At 28.2% G+C, this 15,011-nt stretch overlaps 3 pseudogenes across 1 annotated transcript in view; 2 read left to right on the top strand and 1 right to left on the bottom strand.

Annotated features, from left to right (window-relative positions):
- The first annotated feature begins 5,927 nt into the window (after positions 1 to 5,927).
- LOC149059275 (uncharacterized) lies at positions 5,928 to 8,550 on the top strand (annotated as a pseudogene).
- A 1,322-nt stretch (positions 8,551 to 9,872) lies between these two features.
- Positions 9,873 to 15,011, bottom strand: part of LOC149059276 (uncharacterized) — a 282,105-nt pseudogene continuing 276,966 nt past the window's right edge. The window contains exons 12-18 of the transcript XR_016190914.1: positions 11,966 to 12,220; positions 11,407 to 11,655; positions 11,179 to 11,307; positions 10,615 to 11,115; positions 10,431 to 10,525; positions 10,151 to 10,353; positions 9,873 to 9,993 (exon numbers count right to left, since the gene is read on the bottom strand). The product of XR_016190914.1 is annotated as an uncharacterized LOC149059276 (transcript). The remainder of the gene's footprint in view (positions 9,994 to 10,150; positions 10,354 to 10,430; positions 10,526 to 10,614; positions 11,116 to 11,178; positions 11,308 to 11,406; positions 11,656 to 11,965; positions 12,221 to 15,011) is intronic.
- LOC149059277 (uncharacterized) lies at positions 12,632 to 13,179 on the top strand (annotated as a pseudogene).

Below are 15,011 nucleotides of genomic sequence, written 5' to 3' on the forward strand. Positions count from 1 at the left end.
TTGCTGGAATTTATTGTTACGTGTAAACCCGGCATTAGGCGTTAGATGTTAGGGCATAGGGTTCGATTCCGGCGGCGTAGAATAATAAATTTGATAGATTTCTCTCCGACTGCGTAAGTAAAGAGGAGTACCTAGTATTTAAGTATTTATTGTAGGTATAATATGCAAAAATAACAATTCAAAATAACAATAATAATTGATTGATCTTTTTTTTTATTTTTTTACCGATGTCCTAATGTTTTTTTCGTTTTTTTTTTTTTTACGTAATTTTTCAATGTTCTAATGATCATAATTTGTCACTCGAATTACTGTTGCATATTATACCTACAATAAATAGTTAAATACTAGGTATTCCGTGTTTTTAATCTGTTATATTTCATTATTACAAATAATAACTACGCGTGATCTATTTATTGATATCGATAAAAGTGTTTTTGAAAATACTGTGGTCTCTGGATATCGCTTAGTACCGTTAAGGTGGGGACAGACTATTGTCACGTCACGTGAGCTCACGTGCTGTCACGTTGGCACATTTAATCCGTGATATCACGCTTAGAAATAAACTATCGTCACATTATCATGTCACAATTTAGTACCAAGTCAGTAGTCACTGTGTTGGTGTGAACTTACACAGTTTTTTTTTCTTAAGAAAAATTATAATGGAAATATTAACTTCAAGTAGTTCAGAGTGGGAAGAGGAATTAGAAACTGCAGCTGTTTTTGCAGTTTTGGACGAAGAAAATAAAAAATCCACCCGATCGTGCTGGGTACACGATATTAATAAAAAAAGGTCAAAATTGGGAGAATTCCATCGTCTAGTTCAAGAACTACGAAACGATCCAAGACGATTTCATATGTATTTCCGTATGACGAAAGAAGAATTTGATTATGTACATGACCTTATTAAAAAAGACATACAAAAACAAAGCACACAATTTCGAAAACCTATTAGTACCGAAGAAAGGTTAGCTGTTTGTTTGAGGTAAGTAATAAAAAATAAAATATTTCTCGATATATAAATTATTTTATTATTTTTAAATTCATTTTAAATTATTACAAATAAAGAATATTAACATATTAACACCAAGTATTGAGATTATGAATTATTAGTATACAATTTTAGATTATTTATTAAGCTAATATTAAATCACCCGTATTGAGTATGAGGAATGGACATCATTTGAAGTAATGTTGGTCTGGTAGGAGTCTGGTCTTGTGCTGGAAATTGTTGCTCCACTGATCTTTGATAAATTTGTTCAGTAGTTAAAGAATAATTGTTGGGTGAGTCTATAGGCGATGGCATTTCATGTGAACTACTCGTACTAAGTGCTGAGGATTGACTTAAAACTGATGGCATTGTCTGCAAGCTACTCATACTAGGTGCCGGAGAATGAGTTGAAACATATAGTTGTTGTGTAGGATAACTGGGATAAATAACTGAAGAATTCGGTTCTCGATTACACTTGATAATAAAGTTTCACAAGTTTTTATGAGTAATTTGCAAATTCTAAAAACCATTTTGCAATTATTTGCAAAATATTGAGATAGTTTTGGAATCGATCGGACAAAGTCGGGGGGCTGCGTGAAGTTGGCCCCCCGTAATGGTTTTTTGCTTATAATTTTTTTATGAGTTATTTGCAAATTCTAAAAACCAATTTGCAATTATATGCAATTAATTTGCAAAATATTGATATAGTTTTGGAATCGATTGGACAAAGTCGGGGGGGCAACTTCACACACATGACTACTTAACATTAAAAATCCACTATCCGCTACCATGTCATCTCTTCCTCGAGCACCAAATTGTTTAAATGTGTGTGAATGGGAATTAATATTAGATTGCATTCATATTTTAAAACCGTTTGAGATTATGACTGCTGAGTTATTGGGAGAAAATTACGTAACTATTTCTTCTATTATACCGTTAATTAGAGGCTTACTACATATAATAAAAAGTGTACAAATAAAAACTACTATAGGTGAAGCATTTAAAACTACTTAATAGATGTAGTCAATCGGCGATTGGGGCATTTAGAAAAGAATAAGATTGTTGCAAAAGCAACATTTTTGGATCCTAGATTTAAAAAACTGCTTTTGGATTACTCGAAAATGCTAATAATGTACAAAAATGGTTATCAGACGAACTAACACCGATGATAATATGTGCAAATAACGATATTTATAATACCGAAGTAAATAAAATTCAGTCTACAACAACAGCATCAACTTCTGATACAAGTAATTCAATTTGGGATCATTTTGATAATAAAGTTTCACAAGTTCAATCTTCGTCGAGTCCATCTACAACTTCAACTTTGATTATTAGCCAATATTTAGAAATGTCACTGCTGGATAGGAAAAAAAATCCATTACATTTCTGGAAACAGCATAAAAATACCTTTCCAGAGTTATATAAAATGCAACTGATTACTGAAGTATTTATGTATACCGGCTACATCAGTTCCTTCGGAACGAGTATTTTCAAAAACGGGGCAAATAACTAACGACCGTCGGAGCAGATTAACTTCTAAAAATCTAGAATATATATTTTTTTTAAATAGTAATTTAAATTTGTTTAAGTAATTACAATTGTTAAATTTATTAGTAACTATTATTATTTATGTCTAAAATAATTTGCCCGCTAGGTTAACGTTTAAAATGTTTAAATAAAAAATGAGATTATGATTTATGCACATTTTTATTTCTATTGATCATTTTGACTATTACGAATACCTACTAATAACAAACTAATATTGAACATTTTGCGTAATTATTTCGATTGATGACTCAATTATGAAAATATGTATATCGATTATATTATGTAATAACTAATATTACTAATATCAATCGAAAATTTCGAGTGATTATATCGAGTGATAACTCGATTATAACAATATATCGATTACTAATAACTCTATTAAAGAAATAATTCGATTATGCCCATCACTAACGCCGACACATATATATGCCGACACGCACTATCCTCATCTTTGTATGTGCATAATTTCATTTTTAACAAATAAACGTGGCCATTCCACATTCATCAACCGTGTGACCGTCTGTGTTTCTTTTAATTACACCATCACACCAACCTCATCTCCATACATTTGCGACCGGCCTTCCGCGGATCATCACCTTCGCCGTCGCCGCGTCAACTGCCTATGTACCTTACCTATATAATATAACCTATTACCTATGTACCTAGCAGATGCGGTTTTGGATAAACTTAGCAATAAACGAATAAACGAAATGTTCAATACGTATGGGAAGTTATATTTTTCTTCAATATGATAAAGATAATATAAATCGTTTTAATATTCACATTTCCACACCAATTTTAGCATTCTATTACAATGACTATACTCTATTCGCCGAGACTTGACCCACTTGCGCGCATGCATACTGAGCCGCCTGAACGTTCAGTTGGGGGACGTCGGAGACAGGTGGTTTGTGATTGGTCAGTGGTGTTCGGCAATCGGCGGTGTTCGTCGTAGTAGTCAGCTGCCGCCGTGCATACAGAATGTTATAAAAAAATAATTGTTACGAATTATATCAATATAATAGCGCGTGTTCGCGGAGATAGTGTCGATACGTCGTGAAGATAATCAAATCACTAAGTATACGCATAGACAGTGTTGGGTAGTAACGTAACGCAAATTACAAATTACTGTAACGCAATTACTTTTTCAGTAACGCAGCAGTAAATTCATAACATTATACTTAAAATAACGCAATTGTAACTAAATTACTTTTGAAAAGTAATTTTTATGAAATAACGCACTAACGCGTTATTTTCCACGCTACTAAAATAATAGTTTTGAATGTATTACAAAAACAAACCGATTGGATATCCCAGATAAATCAAAAATTAATTATACTTATTTTTAATTCCGATAATAGTTAACAATATTACTAAACATTCCAGGAATAAATGTTGTCATTACATTAGCAGAAAGAAAAGAGTTCGGTTTAAAAATAAAATTTAATTATGATTTATAAATTATGACTATAATATCTCACCTAGCCGAGATGATCGTACATTTGTACATAATTCTATAATAGGTATATTATCACAAGGTCTATGATTGTAAAATATATACTTACATAATAATTGAATCATATGAATTGAATATGGTTAAAAAAAAAAAAGGTAAAAAAAAGTAACGTTATTTGTAACGCACTACTTTGTTAATGAAAAAGTAATGTAACGTGATAAAAATAATTTTAGGTAACGCAAATGTAATTTAAATAAAAATATTTGAAGTAACGAGTAACGTAATTTCATTACTTTTTAAAAGTAATTTACCCAACACTGCGCATAGAACACTATTCGCGATTGAAAGCGGAACAGGCGCTGCCTAGTGGAAGTCATCAGAACTATTGTAACGGGGAAGATGTATAGTGGTCCGCACACGCGAAGTACGAATTAATACGTTATTATTTATTTATTGTAATTCATTTTAATATTTTATGAATATATTATAATTATATTATTATTTGGATGATCATACTTATTACCTTAATAGTAGTCCAAAAATACAAATTAATAAAACCCATAAGGCTTGTTCTGTTCCACAGTGTTCAAATAGGTAGGTAATTAATACAATTATTTACATTTATTTTGGTGTAATTCAAAAACGAATAACTGTAGATACATGAAAATTTAACTGAATCTTTACATGTTCATTTTCTACACACCATACAATTTTTAAAACATTTTCACTCGTTATGAGTTGTTTTATGGATATTTCAGTTTTCATTTTTTTTTTTTTAGTTGTCAATTATTTTGTAGTTAAAAATGTATTAAATGTTGAACTTTTATGGCTAAAGATTGAACATTTTAAAACAAGGTTCTAAGTAATTAGGTTATAATAATATACTATAAATTATCTACTTTATAGTTTATACACAATATTGCAAATATACTTAGTAAATATCATAGGTAGGCTGACTGACTGACCGTCTTCGCTCAGAATTTTATTGTTTTTCTTATACAATGATATTATATCATTGATTTAAAATTTAACACAATACATTACAGTGCCTCACCTGTAACCTACTGTACAGCAGAGCAACACCGACTTCTCCACCTTTTTGTAGTATTTATTTTCAAGACTATTTTATTAGGAGTTGTACAAAGGATAATATATCATTTCATTTATTTCCTAAAACACCTGCGTTAAGGAAAAAATGGGAAGTATTATTAAAAATGGCAAAAAAACCTACAAACATGTCTGTTGTTTGTAGTAAACACTTCACTTTATCAGATTATAAGATGTCTAGTAAAGGTATACTAATAAATCATTATCATAAACTAACCTAAGAAACTATAAAAAATTAAAAACATTAAAATACTATGCATTTTAATTTCCCAGTAAATTTTCCTTTGAAGCGAAAAAAATTAAAGCCTACTGCATTGCCATCACAGAATTTACCCAAACGTAATTTTGACAAAACAATTAAAAGCCCTGTGTTGCGTAAACAAATTGAGAGAGCTCAGAGAGCTTCACGCCGAAGTCTAAATTTTATGAAGTAAATTTAAACGCTAATGAATTATATTACATACCCACCTATTAAAAGTATAAAATAACCTACAAGTTCTTATGTCTAGCCATAATAGTATTGTGCAGCCCATTGAAAATATTGACATCAGTAATGAAATTGGCCTTGGAGATAAGAAGTTTGAGTCTGAATCATTAATTAACAATGATGAAAACACTGCTGACAAAGAGAATATCCAAGTGAATTTTGGATGTGAAATGTTGTGTTCAAAATTTACAAGAATAATTTGTTCTACACCCACTCAGTCAGCAGATTTGTCAAATTCAACAACTAATTCTTCTTTATCAAATAAAACACAAGATAAGGAAATTCAAGTTGATACTCTTACAGATCTATCTGAGATGTCTTTTGCAACAATGAATATTATGGAACTAATTAGGTCAGATTCCAATCTGAATGCACTTACTGGTATACCTAAAATGAAATATTTGGATCAAATTACCAAGATATCACAATTAGTCATAAACAAATTGCAGTACAATATACATTTTAAACTTGATCTGAGGGAGCGAATTACTATGACTTTCATGAAGCTAAAATTAGACTTAACATTTCGTCGTTGACACGAAAAAATCTCCCATGTGCTTAAAACTAATTTTTCAGGAGAGACGAAAAACGTTTTAAAAAATCACGAATCATCAATGATTAATGAAAATACATTTAAAAAACGTAATAAAATATACATTTTTATTCTGCAAAAAATTGAAGTAAAAAACTTAATATATATGTATTTATTTAACAAATTGTCAATATTTCATCACATAGGAGGTTATGTTAATTAATCTTTTTTGCCAAACAGTACATAGGAGGTTATGTTAATCAATCTTTTTTTGCCAAACAGTAAATAGGAGGTTATTTGAATAATAGTTGGTGCCAGAGAAATACTAATAAGACTTATTTTGAACGATTTTATTAAAAAAACTAAGTTGTGTTATCTAAGAAATAAATATTTATTAACAAATTATAATAAACTTGTATAAAATACTTAACATAATAAAACAAAATAACTTTAAAATTCATATTTATAATATTATCAATGTACTAACAAAACATAATTGTTAACTTTTATAAGATATAACTAATTATAAAATATAAAACATTACAACAAAAAAAACAATAAAAAATAGTTAACCACTTTTTCAGTCCTGGTAATAAAATAAATAACAAATTATAGTTACTCAAAATACTTAAAATATACTTTTTAGAATTATAACAAATAAGGTAAAAGTTAAAAATAATAATGTAATAGTAACCAGTCTTTGGATTTCTTATTTTCTTATCATAGTTGAAAAAAAAACATAGTTTCTCACTTTTCTGTTTTATAGGTAACTAATTATAGAAAATTATAATACAAAATAAAAAATAGTTATCACTTTTTCAGTCATCATAATAAAATAAAATTTATTATTGTCATATTAACTTTATATTTAAGTATATTTATTGAAGTCTTATATTTTATTATTTTTTGGATCTTTAGAATGTGGCAAATTGTCATAGAAAGGGTGATACTCTTTATCTATGACTGGCTTTAATACATGGTTTCTACATTTTCATTTTTTTTTGTGCTTGATGAGTATACAATTTTTTGTTGTGGTATTGGACTTTTTTTCAACCATTCCAACTAATTTTTTTCCACGATTCATAGTGATCTAAAAATGTGCATATTACAATTTATTATAATATAGTACAGCTAATAATCAACAACATATATTAAGCATAGTAAAATACACAAATTCATGACAAAATATAATGTTCCTACTCATTTGAGACTTTTTTCATGTAATTATAATGTTCTATTATATAATTATAAAAGTTTACTTACATAATATTCAAACCTTTTCGTTAGTTGAAAGGTTGAAATGTTGAAAGGCCAACTTCAAAATACTGTACTAATTTTACATCATTTTTAATGTATTAATGTAATGATATCATTATCAATTGATATTAATATTAAATTGTTATTATCATTTATGAACATGGAAAAATCTCCCATGTGCATATTTCATACACGACACTACATCTACTCTGCATGCCAATATCTCCAATGTAATTTTGACCAAATTTTTAATCACATAGGAGGTATTTCATAAACGATTTATGGTTGGTAACACATAGGAGGAATTGTATATTATTTTTCATTAATTCTACGATGGAGATAGCACATAGGAGTTTTTATCAAAATGACCGCCTATTTTTTCTGAATCCAGGGATACCAATATCTCAAAATCGAAAATTTGGCACATAGGAGGTTTTTTCGTGTCAACGACGATTTGTGAGTTTGGGAGTATTTTTGGTATATCTAATTCTTGCTGTACGAATTATTTTCTAGAAACAATTGACCTCTTATATTTAGTTTTTAAAAATTTGATTATTTGGTCTCCTAAGAAAGTAATTCAAAGAAATATGCCTAAATGCTTTGATAACTTTACTAATACTAGAGTGATTCTCGATTGTACAGAGACTAGAGTAGAACGCCCATAATGTTTGTCATGTAAAATAAGGACTTATTCTCATTATAAAGGATATAATACCATAAAATGTATGATAGGAATTGCACCAGATGGTTTGATAACTTTCATCAGTAAAATGTATGGTGGAAGAGCTAGCGATAAGCACATTTTGAATGAAAGTTGTATTTTAGATATGTGTACAGAAGGTGATGGAATAATGGTTGACAAATGGTTTTTAATTGAAAAAGAATGTTCAGAATGTGGTTTAATTCTACACAGACCCCCTTTTCTTGGCAAAAATAAGCAACTTCTACTAGAAGATGGTATGTTCAACACAGAAATAGCCAGAGCTCGAGTTCATGTAGAAAGAACAATACAGTGAATAACAATTTTTAAGTTTTTTCAAAATAAAATTCCATGGGCTCTTACTCCAAAAGTTAGTAAGATAATGGTCGTTATTGGAGGTGTGGTTAATATATCTCGTCCAATAATTTCTGAAGGTGGATTTAATACTTCTGAAATAGTTAATAATGAATAATTACATGCTTTAAATAAAAGCAAATATACAATGAATAATTTTAGAACAAAACCAAAGTTAAATATACATTTTACTTCTTTTAATATTTAAAACAATAACATATAATTATACAATTTTAAAAATGAACAGTTAATAACTTATTAATATTTAATATTAAGTTAACATTTTGACATAGGTTTTGTATTATATAAACTAAAATATAAATGTTAAAAAGTTTTTGAAAATAAAGATACTTATTGTTTATTCAAGATGTTTTATTAAACTAGGAAGGATTTTTTCAAAATAAATATTTTTTAAACACTCAAAAAGTATTTTACAATAATAATGTATCAAATTCAACATTAATTACAATTATAGAGTCATTAATTTCTGCATAAATCACTAATAAACCCATCTTTATATTACATAGTAATAATCCAAGCTGAATCTGAGCATAAAATTTATGCTTTTTTTTCAAAAATAGCTTTTCATTTTTAACTTCAATATACTTAAGTTGAGCTATTAAATCTGCACCATAACATGTACGTCCTTTGACTGGGCATTTTATTTCCAGAAGACAATATTGGTTGTTTAATAAAATAAAACCATCGGGACTGAATCCTAACCAAGGACATTTAACATTAGTTATGAAACCTAATTTAAGAACTTCCACATCATAATTTTTTTCAAAACAAATTCTGGCCTTAGGTTCATTTTCCTTCCCAAATTTTGTAGCATAATTACCAGAAAAGTTTGACATCAAGCATTGCTTAACCTTAAACTCCCAATCCGGGTTTTTGTTATTTGAGTAAGTAAAAAAACTGTAAGCAGTAGTACCTGTTATCCTAATTTTTCTTTCTTTTAACCATAAAAAACCAGTTTGTTGATATGTGTTAGAACACATTTGTTCAACTTTTTTTCTATCAACATGGACATTTGTATAAAAAAAATCAATTTCATCTTGTGATTTACTATCAATCAACATAAGGTACTCATCTTCATCATTAAATAGTACAGAACTATTTGTTAATAAAATATAATCTAATAGATGTTGTTCTGAAATGGATAATTTTTTTTCATTTTGAATTTCTGGTATTTCATGTCACCCAAATGTATGAATAGCAAATTCTGAATCAGGAAATCCTAATGAAATATACATATATTTTTGTAGATTCTTATGTTTTAACTATTTTAAACACTTTTACCAAATGTTATATATAATAAAAAATCGTTGATATGAGTTCATAAATGTATTTATTAACGCTATAAGTATAATTTATTATAATACATAACAAACAGAGTTTTGTAATTCATTTTGTTCATTTATATAATAGATAACGTATTTATTTTATTTTATTTTTTAAATTGTTAAGTATATAAGCCGGTTCTTTAATATCATTAATTAAAAATCGCTTTCCATACTGTGGATTTACAATTTCCGGTAGTAAACACTCTTTGTAGAAACTGTAAAAAAATAATGAAACAATGAGGATTAATAATTAGCATATAGTAGAATTTTCCTAGAGACCAAATAAAAATATCGTCATCTTAAGCGAAAAATCATATAATGTGTATTATAATATTACGTTGTCAAAATCAAGGGACTCCTAAAAATACTTACACCTCAAGTTTGAGTATCATTTTATCCAACCAAAATGATTCATCGTATTCAATAATTTGAACCTTAAACCACTTTTCGGTGTATATTACAAAATAACAAAATTTTCTTTTCGATATGTGCATTTGGCCTTGAATCTGATAATAGTAATTATGTTCTTTTTTCAATTCCATTTCATTTTCATTTTGAATACGACAACATATTATCTAAGAATTTATTATATTATAATATTTAAAAATATTGTACCTATTCTATATTTTATATTTTTATTATTTAATTTTACTTGTTTATTCATTACGGCTTCAATAAAGCTGGAACTGTCTTTAGCTGTAAATGGACACTTTATTTCGACGACATAATCAGTTCCCACAAGACCATCTATCGATAAAATATAATATAACTTATTCAAAAATATACAATATACATCTTAGTGTTTATTAAATGTAATTATTTTTTTATTATTTTACCTGTAGAAGCAGCTAAATAATGCAAATCTTCATCCACTATAAGACCACAAGGTTCATTAAACAGTACATTCAAAATAGTTTTCAAATACGTTTTTAGCTTTATTCTCCATTGCTTTACCATACTCAGTTGATCTGGAAGTAAATGACCTGTACAAAATATCGTAAACCGTCGACTTGCACAATGTAGTTAGAAATTTGAAGCAGTTATTCGGTTTCTTCTTTCTGTGTGCCAAATTTGTGAATTTGCCTGTTCTCTAGTTTTAATTTCTAATTCTAGACGTTTGTCATTGTCCAAGTAAAGTGACTGAATGAATGCACTTTTTTTTGATTCCAGTTCATTCGAAGGTATATTATCGAGTAACGGTTCAGCCAAGCCATAATGTTGATCTGGTCCCGCCTGTTTTGAAAATTTTTTGACTTTTTTTGGAAAAAGGAGCTTTTTACATTTTCTATTTTCACTTTTCATTTTCTTCGTTTTCAAATATTTTTTTCCGATATCTCCTACAGAAGGCGAATATTATAATTATTATTTTTCACTGATTTATAAATTGTGATTATTTTTACCTGGACTTAAGTCATTAACTACGTTTTTGTGTAATTTTCTAAGAAACTCTCCTGACGTGTTATAAGATACAACAGCAGCTTCAACTCTAGTGTTGTATGATTGTCGCTGAGAAAAATTGATACGTTTACCTAGAGTCACAATAATGTTTATATTTATCTCCATAAATGTATTAGATATATACATATAAAATATTTACAGATATATTCAAAACATTCTGATCGGTTTACCTGATAAATGTTTGTTTATTATACTATTAAATTGCTCACAAACATTGTTATCCACATTCATTAGCAAACTGTCGACATTAGTTACTAATCGATTAGCTAACTGCGAAATTTCGTCTATAAATTTCGATTTTTCAGCATCATGAAGAAAGTTTTGCTCATTTAATTTGGGTCCTGTGCAGAAATACTTTTCACACCGAACATGGGAACCCAAAATGTGGTGAAAACTGTTTAAAATATCCTTACGTAAACCTATACTTGTTAACAAAAATATTAATTAATATTTGATTATATTCATAAATGGTATTATTAGGGATCAAAATGCATTGCAAACAATATAGGTACAAAATAAGCAATATACCAGTCGGACAGCTATTTTTTAAAAAATATCCTAAATATTGTAAAAATTATATCTATAAAGACGTGTATTCATAATAATTTAAAATTACATATTGGTTTTTGCTATAATTATTTTTTTATTTTCGTATAATTAATTTGTTGAAAATTTTTTGGCAAGTCGACCCCAATAATATAGTATAAATTATAAAAAGTTATAATATACCTAAACGTTTATCATTGTCAGATTGATCGATTAATTTGTTGCGATATTCAATTGATTTAACAATTGCAGTTCTGAATCTTATTAAATTACTTTGAACATGTTTTCTTAAATGGATAGGATATTTGGTGTTTTTGGTAAGTACCTAACGATAATTTTGTTCCATAATTTCTTAACAAATGATTACGGCATTCTATTTTTTGAACACGAAATGTAGGTCCATAGGGCATCATTTCCGAGAGCCTTTTTGTCACACTCAGGGGCGTATTTAGGGGGGGTGATATGGGTGTTAGAACACCCCCCATCATCCGTATTTTTTTATATTTTCACCAAACTCTGAATTTACTCATTTGACCGGATTTCTATGAAAGACGAAAGTAAGTATTTTATTTGTGTTTTGAAGTTTCAGCTAGCTTTTATTGAATTATACACTACCTAAAAAACGCTGTTACAGTGTTACCATCCGCTCCTTAACAGACTATCACAATCAAAATAAAGTTGGTTAGTTCGCATTCATAATATTTACATTTAGTCTAGTGATAACGGTTTCTGCTGTTAACAGTCGTGATATTCTGATATCGAGTGATATCCCATTATGATTATTCTGTGGACAAATGTTTTAAAATTCAAATTAATTTGACTAACTCGTTTTACTGTTAATGGTTTATGATTAACATATTTTACAATTATGGATTCTTCTAATAATGTTAAGAAGAGACAACGCCAAATACATACATTTTTTCAAAAAAAACTTAAAGCGGAAAGTGAAAAAAACAGTGACGTCCAAGTTACACAAGTTACACAAGTAGTTTTCAGTTTTTCTTACAGAAGTATAGTTTGTCAATATTTTAATTTTATTGTTTTGATAGATTTACAATGACTCCAATTCAAAAAATGTATTTACTCAGTCTGATGTATCAGTAAATAATACAACTATTGATTGTGAAAATATAGCACATAATCAAGTAAGCATTTGTTTATATTACTATGCTTTTTTTTTTTTTTTAACATAAAGAAATAACTGTTATTTTTTTTGTTTAAATTGCAGTGTAACATGTCAAATATGACTAGTAGGTACCAGTGAAGGTAATGTTTTAGTGACTATGACTGATTCAGATATTGGTTTAATTATTGGTCGACCTCGCCATCAGGTAAAAAAAAAATTAAGATTTTATTTTTGTTTCTCAATTAGGTATTTACTGTTAATTTACTTATAATCAAGCCATATTGTGAAATATGTGAATAGTATTTGAATGAATTTTTTTAAGATTAATGATGAATATTTTTATTTTTTATTATAATATTAATGGTTTGGCTAAAATATAAAATTAAAAAATGTTTTAGGCAACATGAATTATTATATAAGAGTGTATCTTAGATATAATATATCCAAACTGCATTCCAAAATGTATTCATTGACCAATGTGGGTACACATAATATGCAAATACAAATATTGCAGCTTAAAATTTATTGTAAAATATATTTTTTTGAACATGGATACCTACAATTGTATTTACATTTTATTTCTCAGGGGAGTATTATATAATTATTATATTTATAGGTTTAGATTATTGTTGTGTATGGTAGTATACATTTACATTCATTTTTTATTATTGCTTGAAATTTTTATAAATTATATTTCGCTTAATTAATATGCTTTCCTTCAAGATCAAAATCACATTGCATTGGTATGGTATTGCTTTTTTTATTGAATTGTTAAAAAAAATCCACTTTTATATTCTTAAATAATTTAAAACAGTACAACAGTTGATAAAAGTGCTGTAAGTAGTAGAACATTTCACTTATGATATAACAATTATTTATTGCTCGCTAAACATATTGGATGCATTTTTAAAAATAATATCTATTATTCTGGACTGACATTTATTAATTTGTATGACTGAACGGGTGATTGTTCTGCTTTTAAACAGTTTGCATGATATTTTATATAATTTAATATAAAAATTACATATTGTGATTTAAAATGTATATATTTTTGTAGATAAATGATACTGAGAAGTTTGAGTTCTTGTGTAATTTGTCACGTCCTAGTCCCGATTATAAGTATCCTGCTAGTGGGTCAAGAAATTTGAAGTTTCAAAATAAATGGTTTTATAACTGGAAATGGTTATCTTATTCAAAGTCTTTAGATGGTGCATTTTGTGTATATTGTGTATTATTTGGTACCGATGAAGTAAAATACCAAAAGCTTGGAAAATTGGTTTGTGAAAAATATAATAATTGGAATTGTGCAGTTGAGAAGTTTAATAAACATCAAAGTTTGGTATATCATTTGACTGCTATGGAGAAAGCTAACGGATTTTTAAATATATTCAATAACAAACAAGTTTCTGTTGCTGTTCAACTTGATACAAAGTTAAAACTTGAGATTGAAGAAAATAGATTATTTATCCAACCAATAATTGAAACTATTTTAGTATGTGGGCGGCAAGGGATAGCACTGCGAGGTCATAAGGATTATGGTCCTATTCAATTTGAAACTCCATTCCCTTCAGAAAATGATGGAAATTTCCGAGCATTACTTAGGTATCGTGTAAATGGAGGAGATCAGATATTTCGACAGCGCTTACAAAATTGTCCACGAAATGCTACATACACGAGTTCAGTAATTCAAAATCAAATAATTGATATTATTGGTTCTATCATTATTAAGAAACTTGTAAATAAAATTAACCAAGCAAAATGTTTTACAGTTTTAGCTGATGAAACATGTGACATTTCCGGGATAGAACAATTCAGCCTTTGTGTTCGATATTATGATAGTGATACCAATATGATGAGAGAAGATTTTCTCAAATTTGTGCCTGTTGTTGATGTTACAGGCAATGGTTTGGCCGAAGTTTTGATAGACAGCTTAAAAAATATTGGTCTAGACTTAAATTTTTTACGTGGGCAAGGTTACGATGGGGCCTCCGCTATGCGTGGCCATTTTAATGGCGTACAAGCAGTTGTAAGGCGGTCATATCCATTAGCAGTATACTCTCATTGTAGTTCACATTCATTAAATTTAGCAATATCGGATGCTTG

The sequence above is a fragment of the Diuraphis noxia genome, unplaced genomic scaffold, assembly GCF_037042655.1.
Source record: "Diuraphis noxia isolate RWA-SAM2 unplaced genomic scaffold, SU_Dnox_SAM2 contig0001, whole genome shotgun sequence".
In the NCBI taxonomy this organism is placed as follows: domain Eukaryota; kingdom Metazoa; phylum Arthropoda; class Insecta; order Hemiptera; family Aphididae; genus Diuraphis; species Diuraphis noxia.